Raw genomic sequence first — 18,768 nt, forward strand, 5'->3', positions numbered from 1 at the left:
CTCCAGCCCTTGTCAACCACTCATCTACTTTCTTGTCTCTATAGATTTTTTTTTGATATTTCATATAAGTGCAATCTTAGATAACTTTTTGATCAGTTTATAAGCATGTTGTATATCTTATGAGATAACCAGTGATGAATAATGTAGCCTCCTTTTATAGCTTGAATAATGGTGGTTTCCTTGTCCTCTGACCAGGAAAAATTATTCAGTAATTGGAAGACTGTATCCAAATTTAAACCAAGAATCAGGCTCTTCACTAGTATTAAAACTTCAAAGAACATGTACCATTAGTCCTCATCTCCAGTACTGTGGGTTGCTCAGTAGCCCCTCAGCTTTCCCTGAAGTGTGTGTTAGTAGCCATTTCTCTTCTACCTTGTAAACTCAATCTTGATGAGTTCACTGAAATGTTTCTCCTGGCAGCTGACTTGCCTGAACTCTACCTTCTTACTCCCCTAAACCCAAGAATGAGAAACAATTAAAGGCAAGAACAGGAAAATAGAACAGATTGTGATCAAGGTTGTAAGAACAGGAAGAGAAATGGTATAAAGTTTGCAAGGAGACTGAATTTGTAGATACAAGAATAAAACTTGGAGGCTGTGTAGGAGAGAATAAGACCTAGAGGGAAGAAAAGGCAAAGATGTTATAATGTAGTAGAAGAAAGGAATTTTTTTAAGTTCTCAGTTCTGAATGTTGAATTTTAGTCATAATGTCAGTGAGACACAAACGATAATTCCATTTTCTGATGAGATTTAATGCCCTTGATATATTTTCTTTCCAGAACTTTGTATAGGAACTTTGAAGCTTAACTATAGTCATGGTTTTTTTTGTTTGTTTGTTTGTATGTTTTTTTTGTTTTTTGGGGGTTGTTTGAAGATCTTCAGGTTTGAACCAGTGCAGCATGGGAAACCCTTATTAGCTTGGGATTATTGTTCAGAGATATTCCACAGAAAATTGAATGGCACTGTCCCCCCTAGAATTTCAAATTGGAGGGGCAGAATCACGCTAATTGAGAGGTTGTTTCTGCCAAAGAAGATTTGATTTAATAGATTAGAGGCCTTCTGGTTGGATTAGAATTGTCAGTAGGATTTTAAGAGCATTTGCTAAAAGTGCCCCCAAAGAGCCACAGTCCTACATCAAGTTTTAAAGGAGTAAAATCCTATAATAAGCAAAGTCAAAATTTGGGAGGAGGGGAGTACAAAACTGATGGGAACTGTTTGTGCGTGTATTTTACATTTTGGATGACATATTTAAAACCCTATATTCAGTTCCTTATCAGAAATATTGCCAGGGTGCTTGGGTGGCTCAGTTGGTTAAGTATCCAACTCTTGATTTCCACTCAGGTCATGATCTCACAGTGGTGAGATCCAGCCCTGCATCAGGCTCCATGCTGGGTGTGGAGCCTGCTTAGGATTCTCTCTTTCCCTCTCCTCTCTCTGCCCTTCCCCAACTCGTGCTTGTTCCCACTCTCTCTCTCAAAAAAAATATTGCGTACTGTATTTGTATATAACTTTTTAAAGGAGCAGGTGATGAAGATAGTTTTCTTTAGAACAATTGAGATTCATTATTTAACATGAAATATGTTATATGATTTAAATGTTTTTAGTATTGGTACCCTAAGTTTATAAAATGTGTGAATAATTTTTTTAATAACAAGGACTTGTTTCTTTTCAAAAGAACTCTATTATAAATCTGCATAATTCTTTTATAGGTTATATTGTAGGAGAAACTTAAGAGTACAGTTATTTGTTGATTTAACTGACTATCAGATTGAGCTTTATTAAAAGAATATTTAAATTTTATTTTTTTAATGTTTATTTTTGAAGGAGAGAGAAAGAGACAGAGCATGAGCAGGGGAGGGGCAGACAGAATCTAAAGAGGGAGACAGAATCTAAAGCAGGCCCCAGGCTCTGAGCTGTCATCACAGAGCCCCACATGGGGCTCAAACTCACGAACCATGAGATCATGACCTTAGTGGAAGCCGGACGCTTAACTGACTGAGCCACCCAGGCGTCCCTGAAAGAATATTTAATAAGAAACCTGTGAAAATATTTTAGGCCTGAGGGAGATTGGAGCAACATTCCGGAGGTCTTAGCCCTATGAGCTGCAAACTAATGGACCCTATAAGAAACTTCTAACTGAAGTAAGATGGGGCTGCCTGGGTGGCTCAGTTGGTTAAGAGTCTGACTTCAACTCAGGTCATGATCTGTGGTCTGTGAGTTTGAGCCCCACAAGGGGGGTGGGGAGCTGACAGCTCAGAGCCTATAGCCTGCTTCGGATTCTGGGTCTCCCTCTCTCTCTGCCCCTCTTCTGCTTGCACTCTCTCTCTCAAAAATAAATAAAAATTAAATAAAAATAAATAAAGATGTACAAATTTAGAGACTATGATTTATGTATATTTAGAAAATAGATAATGGGTCACCTGGATGGCTTGGTTGAGCATCTGACTCTTGATTTTTGGCTCAGGTGATGATCCCAGTGTTGTGGGATTGAGCCCCATGTTAGGCTCCGTGCTGAGTGTGGAGCCTGTTTAAGATTCTCTATCTCCCTCTGCCCCTCTCCCCTGCTTGCCTGTGCTCTCTCTCTTACATACACAATTAAAAATAAATAAAATATGAGATACTAGAGGAGCGTTTGTTAAATGAGATTAAGCTGTATGTATAGAGTAAGGTACCATTATTTTACTGGTGTTTTCTGGTTTCATAGTGGAATAAATATTGATTATAGAGTATAAAGAATTCTGCTACTACTACCATGTTCTAGGGAGTTGACATCAACAGAGAGAGATTAGTTAATAGTTCCTGGGCTTTCAGGGGTCCTACAATGTCCAAGTCTTAAATTTCTAAGAACCTACTTATGTGGACTATTTATGCTACTTTCTGTTTATGGAGAATTCGATTTTCTATTTCTCCTTCCCCTTTCCCTCATCCTTTGGTTGTAGGTTTTTTTGAAGTGAACATAATTTTATTTATTTCTTCAAATCAGTCAACTGCATTTATTACGTTCGTTTTTAGTCTGTTGTCATCCTTTGAAATTTTGTTATCAACAAATTTTTAATTCTTTTAAAAAATTTTTAATTCTCGGGGCACCTGGGTGGCTCAGTCAGTCGGGCGTCTGACTTCAGCTCTGGTCATGATCTCACGGCACTCATGAGTTAAAGCCCCGTGTCAGACTGTGTGCTGACAGCTCAGAGCCTGGAGCCTGCTTCTGATTCTGTGTCTCCCTCTCTCTCTCTGCCCCCACCCCGCTTGTGCACGCGCTCTCTCTCTCTCTCTCTCTCAAATATAAATATTAAAAATAAGTGAATAAATTTTTAATTCTTAATTTCCATAAGTGGCATTTAATTCTTTCCCAATTTGCCTGGTGATTTTTAAATGATTTCTTCTCATTTTCGTGTGTGTGTGTGTGTGTGTGTGTGTGAGAGAGAGAGAGAGAGAGAGAGAGAGAGAGAGAGAGACAAATCTTGTTAAATACTCCTTACATAGTTATTTTATATCTTTTGTCGTGTTAACTCCTACTCATGGCAGCCTGTTTCCTTGTATATTTGGTGAGTTTTTTTTTTTTTCTGTGAGCTCATATTTGATTAAACACAACATTCCTTTATCTTCTGTATAACTGTCTATAATTTTATTTCCTCTTTTTGTAGCATAAAAAAGTCATTTTCTTTTTTATATTTAATACCTAATGTAATCAGCCAATATATTTTATTATGCTTAACTGTTCCTTATATCTCATTCCTGGATTTACCTTTCTTGCTAAAGTATATCCTTTAGTAATTTTGTTAGTAACAGAGTGTGGCCTGTAGATATCTGTAGTTTTTGTCTGAAAGTCTATTTTATACATTTCTTTCTTTTTTAGCAAATAAAGACTTTTTGGCTAATAGGGTACCCCCCTTTCCTATTAGTACCCTCAAGGTATTATTTCATTGTATTATGAAACTTGACTCCCTGAGAAGTCTGGTTTCTACCTAGCTGTTAGGCTTTTGTATATAATTTTTCTCTCTGATAGTTTTAAAAAGATTCCTTTTCTGTATCTGTCACCACTGTGTGACCTTTGGCAAGTTGCAAACAGAGATAATGAGATGTTATCTGTGTTGTGGGGGGGGTTGTAGCAGTGATTACATTAATCTATGTAAAATGTATGTAGGACAGAGTCCTGTTTTTAAGTGTGATATAAATATTACTATTCTAAACACATTCTCATATGCCTAGATATGTGTATGCTGTGCTGTATGTAAGTATTCCTTGAAATACGTGGTTGATATGCATTGTTGATCTAAAGACGAGTATCTTTCAATTCTAGAAAATTCTCTAACCTTTATATTTTTCTTTTTAAAAAATTTTTAATGTTTATTTTTGAGAGAGAAAGAGACAGAATGCGAGTGGGTTGGGGCGGAGAGAGAGGGAGACACGGAATCAGAAGCAGGCTCCAGGCTCTGAGCTGTCAGCACAGAGCCTGGTGCGGAGCTCGAACCCACGAGCTGTGAGATCATGACCTGCGCCGAAGTCAGACGCTTAACACAGGCGCCCCGTCTTTTTAAAAAATTTATTTTTAAGTAATTTCTACACCTAACATGAGACTTGAACTTAGATTCCTGAGATCAAGAGTCACATGCTTTACTGACTTAGTCAGCCAGGTGCCCCTAAATTTTTGAATATTGCTTTTGTGGTGTTTGTTTTAATCTCTGTGTTATGTTCCAGATACTACCTAAGTATCAGTTTTCAATTTACTAATTACCCTCTTGACTTTATTCAGCTAGAGTTTACGTGGCCTCAGTTGTTTTAATTTTCAGTGAATATTTTTTCCTTTTCAGGATCTCTGTCTCTAATAGCCACCTATTCTGATTTGGTTTCTGTTTAAAATTTTTTCCTCTTCATGTCTATTGTTTTGTTTGTCCATGTTAGTTGGTTTTTTTTTTCCCTCATGTGTTTTGGAATTCGGTTTTGCATTCTCATGTTAGAAGTTTTTTGTTTTCACCCTTATCCAGTGTTTTTGTATGTGCCCACATCTTGGCCCTAGGGTGTCCAGTCTGAAACCATGTCTTATATTGGAGGTGTGGTTCCTGATTCTCAATAGCATCAGAATCAGCCTTATCTCTCCCAGGAAAAGACAAAAAGATTTCTATACTTCTCACTGGGCACCTAACTTCATTCAAAGTATAGCCCCAGGTAAGGATTAGTAAGTAGCCTTTTCCAGCTCCTTTTATAGGCAGCAGGGCCCTTCCGTCCCAGGCATTAGTTTCAGTGAGGTAGAATTCTTTTTCAGCCTTGCACAGGGCATTTTTAATCTCTGTTACTATCTCTACAGGATGTAGACTCTTGTCCATCTCTGGGAGTTGAACCCAGGAGGCTCATAGTTTCAGCTTCACAAAGAGCTTTGTATTTCAAGAATTTATCTTTAGCAAGTGGCTTGGTCTTCTTAATTTTGTTTTATAGTTCATTTATTTATTTAAAAATACTTCTGTAGTAGAAGGGCACTTCAGAGTGTGAATATACAAAACCATTTAAAGGGCGATCAACATTTAAAATTAATGTGTGTCGTATATATCCTTTAGAAAGATGGCTGTTTACTCTTTATCTAGGAGAAGCATATTTTTTGTATTCCTTTGCCAATAGTGGACATTATAAATTTTTAATCTTTAATAATGTGTAAAAAATGAATTTATGTTTAATGGCTAGCGAGCTTGCTTATTACTCCATGTATTGTCCATTTGTATGGACAATTTTTTTAAAATTTATTTTTCATTTTATTTTAATTTTATTTTTGAGAGTGAGCGAGACAAAGCACAAGCAGAAGAGGGCAAAGAGAGAGAGGGAAACAGAGAATCCAGAGCAGGCTCCAAGCTCTGAGCTTGTCTGCACAGAGCCTGATGCGGGGCTTGAACCCATGAACCGTGAGATCATGACCTGAGCCAAAGTCGGATGCTCACTGACTGAGCCACCCATGCACCCCTGCAAATAGTTATTTCAAAGATACTTGCCTTTCAACTTTATAAGCCTGGTTTTATAGTGTAGAAGTTTTATTCCTCTGGAGTTGCTTTTTATTCCTTTAGAGTCTTTTTTTGCCACAATGGCAAAAAAATGTCATACTCAGAAAGTCCTTTCCTACTATAAGATTATCGAAATATTTGCCTAGATGCACTTGTATTGTTTTATTATTAGTATTTCAAGCTTAAATCTTTAATTACCTGATATTTATTTTAAGCTGTGTGATAGGGATTCAGTTACTTGCCATGGGAGAGGGGAGGATTAGAATAGGCCAGCTGTTTTAACACCATTTTTTGAATTTTTGTTTGCACAGTTGTCTTTCTGGAGTCTCAATTCTATTCCACTGATCAGTTCATTCCTGCAATAGTATTCCCTCTTAATTACCATAATTTGAAATTGTTTAATATTATGTATGGCAGGTGCTAATGTTTTTTAGAATGTTTTGGATATTCTCAAACATTTATTGCTTCATAAGAATTTTGGAATCATTTCATCAAGGTCTGGGAACAAAAGGACCCAGTTGTGGTTACACTGAATTTATCGGTTAATAAAGTGAGGATAACTGTCTTTGTAATATTGAATCTTCCTGTCTCAGAAATAGAAGTGTCTTTTATTCTGAGGCTCTTTTCTTTTTTTGTGGGGGGAGGGGGGGTTTAAGTTTATTTATATAGAGAGAAAACACTTGGGCATGCATGTGATTGGGAGAAGGACAGACAGAGAGGGAGAGAGCGAATCCCAAGCAGACTCCACACAGGGCTGGATCTCAGAAATGTGTGAGATCATGCCATGAGCCAAAATCAAGAGTCATACGCTTAACTGACTGAGCCACCCAGGCGCCCTGAGGCTCTCTTCTTAAAGGTCCTGAATATTTCTTTGAATATATATTCAGATATACTTCTGTTGGCATTTTTTCTTTATTTTGTAAGTGGTTATTAATAGTTTTTCTGTAATCAGATAACCTTACTGAACTTTTTTTTCCTAAAAATGTTTTAGATTTTGAGTTTGTCATGACATAATAATTATTTGCAAATAGCAATTTTATCTCGTCTCATAATTTTACACCTTTAAAAAAGTGCTAACTGTATTGATCACCATTTCTAGACATTGCTAAAGGATAAGAGCAGGTGTCCTGTATTCGTTTTTTTCCTGGGAATTGTCCTAATCACTGTGTGTCCTCTTTGGCTTCAAATATATGTTATATTATGGAATTAATTTTATCAGATCCCTTTTATCATATGAAGAGATGATCATGTGTTTTTTTTTTCTTTGAACTTTTTTTAAGAAGATGACATCTTAATAGGTTGTTAAATATTGGCTCATAGTTAAATTCTTAAAATGAGCTCTACTTGTTGATTTGTAATATATATTCATATTTTACTTAGGGTTTTTTGCTTCTGTATTAATATGTTCAGACTGTAGTTGTATTTTTGGGCGCTGTCTTTTTCAGTTTTTAATCAGGATTATGGTAGGGTTGTAAAAAGAAATGGGAAGCTTTTTTCTCTGTTCTTTAGGTAATTTAGGTAAATTGGGTATTATTACTATTTCTTTTAAGGCTTGTAAGATATTGATTGTGAAATTATCTGATACACTTTTGTTTTTAATAACTTTATTTTGAAAACAATTTAAATTAACAAAATTTTAAGAAAAAAAATACAGCGAACTTTAATATTAACCTGAATGACTAATTAACATTTGCCACATTGGTTTTACAAGTTTTATTTTTTTTCCTTTTGTGTGTATACTCATGTGTGTTCTTTTTGCACACACAAATATGTATAAGCCAGTGCACTATTATACATTACACTTATATCTCTTTGGTCTTCTTTACCCTGGAATGGTTCTTATGTTTTTTTTATTTTATTTTTCATGAACCCTAGAGCTCTTTAGTTCTTTGATAACTTTCTCATTTTGTTCCAGAGTTACTGGTATCTATTTCATAACTGCTTGAAAAAATTTTGATAATTTATTTTTAAGAACATTGCCTGTTTCCTCCATATTTTCAAATTTATTGGCAAAGAATTGTACAGTGTGTTTTTATTAAAAAAAAAAAACACCTCTCCGTGAGGCAAGTACAGTTTGTTTGATTTCTAATTTTGTATAATATTTTTTCTTAGACTAGTGGTTTAACCTATTTTTACTCGTATTTTCCTCCTATAACATCATATTTACGTTAATTTTTTCCTTTTTTTTGTAATGTTTATTTATTTTTGAGAGAGAGACAGACAGAGTGTGAGAGAGGGAGGAACAGAGAGAGGGAGACAGAATCTGAAGCATACTCCAGGCTCTGAGCTATCAGCACAGAGCCTGATGCAGGGCTCAAACTCACGAACCGTGAGATCGTGACCTGAGCTGAGGTCTTACCGCCTGAGCCACCCAGGCGCCCCTTACCTTAATTTTTCTTAATATATTCCTTAATATATTTCTCTCCATAGGTCTTGTGTGTAGGTGTGTGTGGTTGTTCTTTTTACTTATTGAGTTGATGTTTAGTATGCTGATTTTTACTTTTTTACTAAGGAAGTGTGAGTTTTCCTGAGTAAGGTTTGGTCACATCTCATTAAAATTGATACAAGGTTTTTCTCATTATTATTGGATTATATAGGATTAAATATCCTATAATTCTAAAAATATACAAACTCAGTGCAAGGTTTATTAGACGCATGCCTTATTTAAAGCAATATCCAGGTCTCAGAAGTGTTCTTCTTTCTTTACTGCTACCAGCATCTACTGTTATTGTAGTAAAGTCAGATAGTATGGTCTGTGTCATTTGTTTTTCTCTTTCTTTTTTGGAGGGGAGAGGGGTCCTGGGGTAGGATGAGTGGGAGTATGTTAGGAAACTTTACCCCTTTCGTTTTCCAGTATACAATCAAGTAAATGCTTGGTTTTTAACTAATGTTTTAAGCATGTTTGAACAGAGCATATAGTCTTGATTTCAATATATAGTATATTTGAAAGATTGTTCTGTATTATCTGGCATAAAAATATTTAGCCCATAAAATTTGGAAGTTATAATTTTAGAGTACACTCTCATCAATTAAAAAAAGACAGTCGTATTTATTGACTTAGTCTTATGCTTTTCTTTGTCTGAAATTAAAATCTCAACCCTTGACTTTCGTTACGCAGTTGACCCTTGAACAACATGGAGGTTAGGGGTACCAACTCTCCACGTGGCCAAAAACTCACATATAACTTTTGTCTCCCCCAAAACTATTGATAGCTTACTGTTGATTAGATAGAAGCCTTACTGAAAGCATAAACAGTTGATTAGTGCATATTTTGCATGTTATGCGTTGTATACCATATTCTTATCATAAAATAAGCTAAAGAAAAAATTAAAAAACTCATAAGAAAGAGAAAATACATTTATAGTACTGTACTGTATTTATAAAAAGGAAATCTGTGTATAAGTGGACCTGTGCAGATCATTAATGAAAAACCCAGCCACGCAAACATATACTTTCTATGGTTTAAAACTAAGTTCATCTCTATGACTTGTCATTATCTCTTAAGTAATCTCCTTCTTAAGGGTCACCTGTATTTGCTTAGCATATTTTGCCCACCCCAAAGTCCTCTATATTATGACATCTCCATTACTGAGTTTCTGGTTTTGATTAATCTCTTGGTGACATCATTTTGGCTTTAAATAGGTTGTTCATGAATGGTACATGGATGATACTTGTTTAATGCTGTCATAGTTGATGATACCTTTTCTATTACCTTCACATATAAATGCCAGCTTTGCTGGGTATAGAATTCTGGGAATATTCCCCTTTACTCTCAACCATGACTTCATTATTGCATATCATGTGACAAGTTTGAGGCCAGCCTGATTTGCTTTTGTTTTTTGGTATGTTTCACTTTTCTGAATTTGTATATTCTTGAAATTCATTATCAAATTATACTTTGGTGTTGGTCATTTCTACTAAAATTATCTAGTATTTGATGAACATTTTAAATCATCAAATTTTCCCTCAGTTTAGGATTAATTTCTCTTTTCTTTGAAGTTTATTCTCCAGTATTTGATTTTCTTTTTATAATGTACTAATTAAATTGTTAGATCTACATTCTTTGTATCTTTAATCTACCCACTTTCATCTCTTTATTCTTATCTGCATACAGGATGATTTTTCTCCTGTTTTGAATTTTACCCCTTGCAGGTTGTTTTCTATAGGTTTTCTGTTTATTATTGTTTTTCATGCCATTTAAAATACTACAATAATTTTTGCCTCTTAAATTTCTTTCCTTAGCTCTATTAATATTTTTTATACTCTAGTTTCTTATTTTTCATACATGTTTGTTCTCTTACCGATCTAGAGGGCACAAGTCCAAAATCATTTGCAGTGGGCCAGAGTCAAGGTGTTGGCAGGAATGTGTTCACTCTGGAGGCTTTAGGGAAGAATGCAGCATTCCTTGGATTGTAGCCATATATCACTGTAATCTTCAGTGCCAGCATCTTCAAATCTCTCTTTGCTCTATCTTCACATCACTTCTCTGTGACAATTCTTCCACTGTCTTTCTCTTACAAGGACCCTTGTGATTGCATTTAGGGACCCCAGTATAATCCAAAATAATTACCCCATTGCAAGTTTCTTAACACACCTGCAAAGATTTTCCAAATAATGTAATATTTATAGGATTTGGACCTGGTATCGTTGGAAGCCATTATTCAGCCTATTACAGATATATTTTGTTTTGCTACATTGAGATGAGGTGACCACTCATGAAATAACAGATTAGAGTTCATCCTCATGGATTATATGCTGTTACCATCATAGTAGATATTGTCCTCTTTATCAAATGATACAAGCTCAGATGCCGTGTGGTCAATAAAAAGTAGTAGGGCCTCTGAAGAATGCATGTTGTTCAGGGAAGGGGCTAACCATAAATGTGAAGGTCAAATTCAGGCTACCAGCTTGTAGTCCTACAACTGTTGGTGACTGTTTTTCTCTTTTTTCTTTTTTTGTTTTTTGTTTGAATTTGGTTTTGGTGTTTGTGTGTTTTCTTTTTTCATTCTCTACAAGTTGATTTTTCTGTTATAAAATAATCTTTGTCTCATAACCTTCATCTTGGTATTGAGAATAAAAGTTTTTAAATAGGATTCATCAGCATGGTTTTAGATTGAAGTATTAATTTACTAATGCCATTTACCTAAGTATTCCTAAAACTTTAGGCTTCTCACTTCTACATTTCTCAATGTAGAATTACCTTGTTCTGAGAATGGTTTATCTTTCACTTAATTTATCAATGTTTATTTATCAATGAAGAGAGTTAGAAATTAAGTGAAAGGATTTGTCCAAAGTCACATATTGGATACATCCACAACTTTTCAGTTTAATCTTATGAAAGGTATTTCCATTTACAGACATAAAACGGGTGTCTCCTTATTATTAAATTGGATAAGTGGGCAATTTCTCAAGTTCTTTTTACTTTATGTACAGGATTTTGTTTTTCTAGATTATTTTTAAGAAGGAGATTACGTAAGAGATAATGACAAGTCATAGAGATGAACTTAGTTTTAAACCATAGAAAGTATATGTTTGCGTGGCTGGGTTTTTCATTAATAAAGTATGAGTGTATACTTTGAGTCCTTGTGTATCTGTTCTGTTTCCCTTTCCTCCTATGTATATTAATAATAGTTTCGAAGCCAGCATAAAATGAGAAAAGGGCTTAGGTTTAAGCCTTGAATGTCAACATTTAATGGCTTGGAAAATGAAGATGGGTCTGCAAAGGGAACAAGGATGGAAAAGCTAAGGGCAGGAGGAAAGCTGGGAGTGTGTAGCCTCTTGAAAAACCAGTGGGAAATTGGAAGAGGGAGTGTTGAAAGCTTTTGTAAGAAATCAATCAAATGAGGACTAAAAATGTCCATTGTAATAAGCAACTTGGAGAAGTTTATTTTGGTGGAATGGTCAGACAACAGTGTAGAGAGCATCAATACTTGTTTTTAAGAAGATGAACTGCAAAGGGAAGAAAAAGGCAGATGAGCAGCTAGAGGGGCAGGAGTCACGTAAAGACTTATTAGTAATGGGTGGCATTTGAGTATCTTTTTTTTTTTATTTTTTTTTAACGTTTATTTATTTTTGAGGCAGAGAGAGACAGAGCATGAACAAGGGAGGGTCAGAGAGAGAGTGAGACACAGAATCTGAAGCAGGCTCCAGGCTCCGAGCTGTCAGCACAGAGCCCAACGCGGGGCTCGAACTCACAGACCATGAGATCATGACCTGAGCCGAAGTCGGAAGCTCAACCGACTGAGCCACCCAGGCGCCCCTTGAGTATCTTTAAAAGTTGTAATCCAGGGGCACCTGGGTGGCTCAGTCAGTTAAGTGTCTGACTTTGGTTCAGGTCATGATCTCGCGGTTTGTGGGTTCCAGCCCCGCGTCAGACTTTGTGCTGACAGTTCAGAGCCTGGATCCTGCTTCAGATGCTGTGTGTGTGTGTGTCTCTCTCTGCCTCTCCCCAACTCACACACTGTCTCTCTCTCAAAAATAAATAAACGTTAAAAAAAAAAAAAAAAGTTGTACTCCAATTGAGAGAGGTTGAATATAAAGAGGATAATAGTGTAAGGTTCCAGAGAAGACATGTAAGTAGTGTAAGATTCCTTTGAAGCATGGGCTTTAAAGCTCTAGTAGAGGGATTTATGTTAAGTGAGAGCATAGAGTCCTCTTTTGTAACAGAAAGGTATGAGGATAGGATGGGTATAGATATGGGTGGGTTTGTATGTTTGGAATTAACAAGATGAGGAAAGACCTGAGTTCTAAAAGAATTTCTTGAGGTGATCTCATGTATAGGTTTGTTTTCTCTGTAGTCTCTGATTGGCTATTCATTGAAATTTTTAGTTCAATAATAGTTTTTGATTTCCATGAACCTACTTTCAGAGTGCCTTTTGTTTTTTTGTTTGTTTTTTTAATTGACAGCCTGCAGTTTTTATTCATTCAGTGACCTCTCATACCTTGTATGTTGATGGGTAGTTTCCAATTTGGAGCTAATGAATATTGAGGTACTCCCATTCTCCCTGTAACTTGTGAATCTTTAAAAATATATCCCCTAACTTTTCTTTGCTCATATTTTATTAAGCCTGAGTATTTGAGATTTGCTTTGCCAGAAATTTAATTGTTCACTGTTGTTTTCTCTCTGTCCCAGACAAAAAAAAAAAACACCGAAGTTTAGATTTCTTGCCTTTTTTCCTTTTCTCTTTACCTTTCCTTTGTTTGTTTGTTTGTTTTGGTCATTTATCTTTGGTAGGATAGAAGGTTAGAAGACAAGTTAGAATAGGCAGAGGAAGAAATGGCACTTAAGGAAGTTTCAGCTTTATTCTGACAGCCTCCCCTGCCTATGTGCTTTGTGTTTTGTCTTTAAAAAGCCTATGTTTCTTTGGCGCCTGTGTGGCTTAGTCAGTTAAGCGTCCGACTTCTGCTCAGGTCATGATCTCATGGTTCGTGAGTTCAAGCCCCGTGTGGGGTTCTGTGTTGACAGCTCGGAGCCTGGAGCCTGCTTCAGATTCTGTGTCTCCCTTTCTGCTTCTCCCCTCCTCAGACTCTGTCTCTTTCTCTCTCTCTAAAAAAAATAAACATTAATAAAAATAAAAAGTCTATGTTTTTAGGTTTCCATTACTTCATTTGCAAGTACACAGGATAGCATGTGTAGAATTGGAGTAAAAGTCCAAAACCTAGGTCCTATTTCTCAGCCTTTACTGCAGAACTAGCTTTGTGGCCTTGAGCAAATCATTCTATTTCTTGGTGCTTTCTCATTTGTAAAATAGGTTTGGACAGATAATTTCTACCTTTTGGCTCTGATGAGTTATACAAGTTAATCAAAATCAAATTTGTAAATATAAATATGTGTGATTATTTTTTAAAGTAAATGAGATGAGAAATTTCAGACTCCCAATGAGAGAAAAAATATCCAAAGATTAACTTTTTTCCCTCAAATTGGTAAAAAGTTTTTTCATTCATTCATTCATTCATTCATTCATTCATTTATTTTGAGAGAGAGAGAGGAGAGGGGGAGAGAGAGCAGGAGAGGGGCAGAGAGAGAGGGAGAAGGAGAGAGAATCTTCTACAGGCTCCACGCCCAGCATGGAGCCCAACAACATGGAACTCTACCCAGGGCTCAATCTCATGACTGTGAGATCCTGACCTGAGCCAAAATCAAGAGTTGGCCACTTACTCCACTGAGCCACTCAGGCGCCCCTCATGCACTTATTTATCATTACCATAGATAATTTTGAGGTGACTGCCTTGTGTTACAAAATATAATTTATGAATTACCATGTCTCATAGTGTAGGAAGTTAAAAGTAGTTTGTGTACCCTAAATTATCCTTTATAGCAGATATACGTCCACAAGGAATCTGTGTTTCTTTATTGAACCCCAGCTGTGGAATATATTGCTTAATATTCTGTTATTTAGTAAATGTGCATTTCCAGGGTCAGCTGAGCATTTGTCCTCTTCTTTGACAAAATCTATAGATAAGCATTAGTGGGCAATGTAGAATATGCTAAATATTTGGTAGTGGTAGAGGGTTTACTTCCCATATCTCACTGCAAATGACTTGAATTTTGCCATGTTTTATACACTGCTACCAGTTAGTGTTCCATTTTTTCCCTCTTCCCCCAAGGAGCTTCTAATCTTTCTTGTATATAATCCCTCTGGATCCCCCCTAATCTTTAAAATATAATTTCTTCACATTGTTTACATATGTGTATTTTGATTTCTGTGTATGGAGCCCACTTACTATGTGTCCATAGGTAAACAAAAAAAACCACAGTTTTTTTATTAAAAGACTACCCGAACGGTCACTTGAAAAACTCTTGTTTCTGGACTAGTATGTTGCTTAAGGATCTTAACAGTTGAATATATAGAGCTTTTATGGGGAGGAGGGGAGGATTTATGAGCAGATTAAACCAAATGACAAGGTTTATTAAGAGTTTATGCTGTCATTATAAGATCCGTTTTTCTTAATAAAAGCCAATGGATGGACTTTAATGAATTATTTCCTGGCTCAGCCTTAGAATTTTTCAGTTTAGGAGTTAGTTTTTAAAAAGACAAAAAATATTCACCAAATTTTCTGATTATATCAAAGATGAATACAGTCTTGTGATTGTCATAAAACTGTTTTGAAAAGTTCAGATCAACTGATAAGCTAGTGTTGTGGTGAGATCTAGTCAGCATGTGTGCAGAGTAGATTTAAGATGAGGTGAGGGGTACCTGGGTGGCTCAGTCAGGTGAGCATCTGACTCTTGATTTTTGGCTCAGGCCATGATCTCACAGTTAGTGAGATCAAGCCCCTCCTTGGACTCTGCTTTGAGCATTGAACCTGCTTGGGATTCTCTCCTTGTCTCTCTGCCCCTCTCCCACACTCACTAGTGTTCTCTCTCAAATAAATAAACATAAAAAAAAGATGAGGTGAGAACTAGAATTTCTCTCAGAAACTAGCTTAAGCTTTCATTGGCATATTGAATCCCCTTGGAATTTACTATTTCTAGATTTATGCCATTTTAATAATTTGACTACATAATTAGTAAGTAGTCCACTTCTGGAAGATGATTATGTAAACATAGTATTTATAAGAAAATATATTTCTGGTATTAATTTACATAACCATCTGCTGTATTTATGTAGCTATTGTTAGCTGGTTCACTAGGATTCTACAAATTACTCAAAATTCCAGGAGGTAAGATTTCTAAATTGCCTGTTTTTGCTATGTGAAAGTCCAACCACAAAACTTTGAATGTGTCCTTGACCCATATTTTTATATTTATGATTGAGCAGGACCTAAAATTTTATCAGATGGTTGACGTGGTTTGTTACATTTTTACATTTCTAACATGTATATTTCAAACATATATATATTTCAACATATATATGTTAGAATATATATTCTAACATATATTTCAAAAGTTTGGGTTTTGTTTTTAGAACTTTTACCCTATTTGTCTTCAAAAAATTATTTACTTTGTAATTTCATACATATATATCTGGAAAATAACTATTGGACTTTTCTATAAAAGAGTAAGTTCCCTTTTAGGTAATATCAGAATCTAAATGTGACTGTGTGTGTCAGAATGTAGTAATAATTAAATACTTTGTTTGCTGAGTGCCTCATTTAAACCTCAAAGCAACATTCAGAGGTAAGTATAAATGTGTCCATTGTATAGAGAAGAAATGCTAGATTAGTAAATATCAAACATCTTAACTATTTATCTCCCTCCTCCCCTTTAGCTTAGCTAAAGGAATTGAGGTACAGAAATGAGGCAAATTGCTGTTGACTTTCAGCAGATGACTTAACTTTATGATGACTCAATCATCATCTAATCACATACCTATCTAGGCGTCCCATCTAATCTTTTCTATGGATACCCAGATGCCTAGGTTCCAACCCTACCCTGGAAATTCTGATTTGTTAATTGTTATTTTTCAAAAGGTCCACAGGTAATTCTTTTGTACATCTATCATCAAGACCATTGCCTTAGTAAAATGGTACTTCAGAGTCAGGCTTGAATTAGAGTCCTGATTCCTCTAAACTTAATCAGTTGAGTGACCTTGGCCAAGTCCTTTAGTCTCATTAAGATTCATCTATAAAGTGAAGGTATTATTACTCACTTTAGAGAGTTGTTGAGAATGAATGAATGATTCTTAAACGTTGTCTGCTATTAAGGTGTCATCATTATGTTATCCTTTGTCCAGTCAAAACACTCACCCTTGTCATGATATGTATCAAGTTGGTATCTGGTAATCTGATGAATATGAGCATAAGGAATAAATGGCTAGTTTTCATTATTTACCTTCATTAGCGGAATTGTAATAAGGGACAGAGGAGTAGGCAGGAGATTGTTTTATCACACCAATCAGTCATACTTCTCTCTTGTGTATTACTTTGGCCCTGATAGGGAAAGAAGGGGAAAAAGGTTACTGGAAACTATTACCTTCCTGAGGAGTTATTCTTTCCCTTTCTCTCCCATCTTCTTCTGAAAGCTTAGCATCACTGGCATCATCAATCCTTTAGTCTCATAACTGCATCCTGATGTACCTAGGTACTTTTCCCTTCCCCCTACTTCCCCTTCCCCCTTTACCTCTATTAAATTTCGTTCTATCCTTTGTTCAGATTGGTTTGAATTGAGTTGTGACTTATTTGATGACTTGCACCCCAAGTCTCTGCATTCCTAGGCTATTACTCAAGTAGAGGTCGACCTAAATTATAACCAACTGTCTCCCTGTGTTGTCTGGGTCCATTCCAGACCAGGGTTTGTAGTTACTGGTTCTTGGGAAAGGATTAGATTAGCTAAGCCTTCAGGCTTGTCCACATGGCTGTTTCTAGACCCTCTAATCTCCTTTACTATTTATAACTAAGGGTCATAGAGTATAATAATAATGATACATGTTATTACCATTAAATTAATACATCAGTAGATTATAGTAGGTTGATTTTGTCTGTGTAACAAGCTTTGCTATATGTATGATAATCGCTTTGCACTTTGACAGTTGAGGCTGTACTACTTATAGTAATTTAATAACTTAATGGTTTTGTCAAAGACTGAAAAACCTATGGAAATGGTAGAATTTGCAGTAAACTTTAAAAGATGGATGTACTTTTCTCAATAAGTAGGGAGGAGGGGAAGGGGATTCCAGTTAGGGGAACTAACATGAGCAAAGGCTTGAAGGAGTGTGCAAATTTGGACCATTGTGAGTAGATCATTTTTTACTTTTTCAGAGAGTTCATGTAGTAGCAATAAAACTATAGATAGTTCAGAATTAAACTGGAAAATCCTGAATCTTCAACCAAGATGTTTGAATTAGTAGGCTTTTGGTATGTTGTGAATTCATTTGGCTTTTTCTTGATTAATATACACATACAACTTAGGTCTGAGATTTCCTAAGAGATTCACCTGTTTATTGCATTCTTAAACACTTGGCCTGGCTCTAATAAGCTGATGACTACTGCCAGATCTCTTTGCTACCTCAAATGGTTGTGCCTCATGGGGGCAGTGTCAGGTCAGCTACCTTTATCCTGATGCTTTAGTTCTATTTGCCTGGTTCTAAGCTGTGCCTGATCAGCCTTTCCCCCAACTCTTTCCTGTTAATCTCCAGGTTCCACATCAGCAACACAATGTCTGCTTATAAGAGTTGTGATTTCTAAATCTCTCTCTTTTTTTTTAAGTAAACCCTACGCCCAACGTACGGCTTGAACTCACGACCCAGTGACTGAGCCAATCAGCTGGGCATCTAAGAGTTGTGATTTCCTGGGTGCCTGGGTGGCTCATTTGGTTAAGTGTCCCATTCTTGGTTTTGGCTCAGGTCATGATGTTGAGGTCTGTGAGTTCAAACACCAGTGCGGTTTGAGCCCCAGTCCTCTGTACTGGCAGTGCAAAGCCTGCTTGGGATTCTTTCTCTCCCTCTCTCTCTCTGCCCCTCCCCTGCTCTTGCTGTCTCTCTCATAATAAATAAACTTTTTTTAAAAAAAGTTGTGATTTCTTATTTAAAGGTTTGTCTCCTTCACTCTTAAAAAGGTTGTTGGAGGGGCGCCTGGGTGGCGCAGTCAGTTGAGCGTCCGACTTCAGCCAGGTCACGATCTTGCGGTCCGTGAGTTCGAGCCCCGCGTCAGGCTCTGGGCTGATGGCTCGGAGCCTGGAGCCTGTTTCCGATTCTGTGTCTCCCTCTCTCTCTGTCCCTCCCCCGTTCATGCTCTGTCTCTCTCTGTCCCAAAAATAAATAAAAACGTTGAAAAAAAAATTTAAAAAAAAAAAAAAAAGGTTGTTGGATATGTATTTTGTGTGTGAGATAGTTATTAACTTT

The 18,768-nt window shown here is 36.2% G+C and overlaps 1 protein-coding gene across 2 annotated transcripts in view; it reads left to right on the forward strand.

Moving 5' to 3' along the window:
• PPM1A (protein phosphatase, Mg2+/Mn2+ dependent 1A) overlaps nt 1-18,768 on the forward strand; it is a 51,757-nt gene that overhangs the window by 16,447 nt on the left and 16,542 nt on the right. The window lies entirely within an intron of this gene.

This window comes from Felis catus, chromosome B3 (genome assembly GCF_018350175.1).
Source record: "Felis catus isolate Fca126 chromosome B3, F.catus_Fca126_mat1.0, whole genome shotgun sequence".
Taxonomy (NCBI): Eukaryota; Metazoa; Chordata; class Mammalia; order Carnivora; family Felidae; genus Felis; species Felis catus.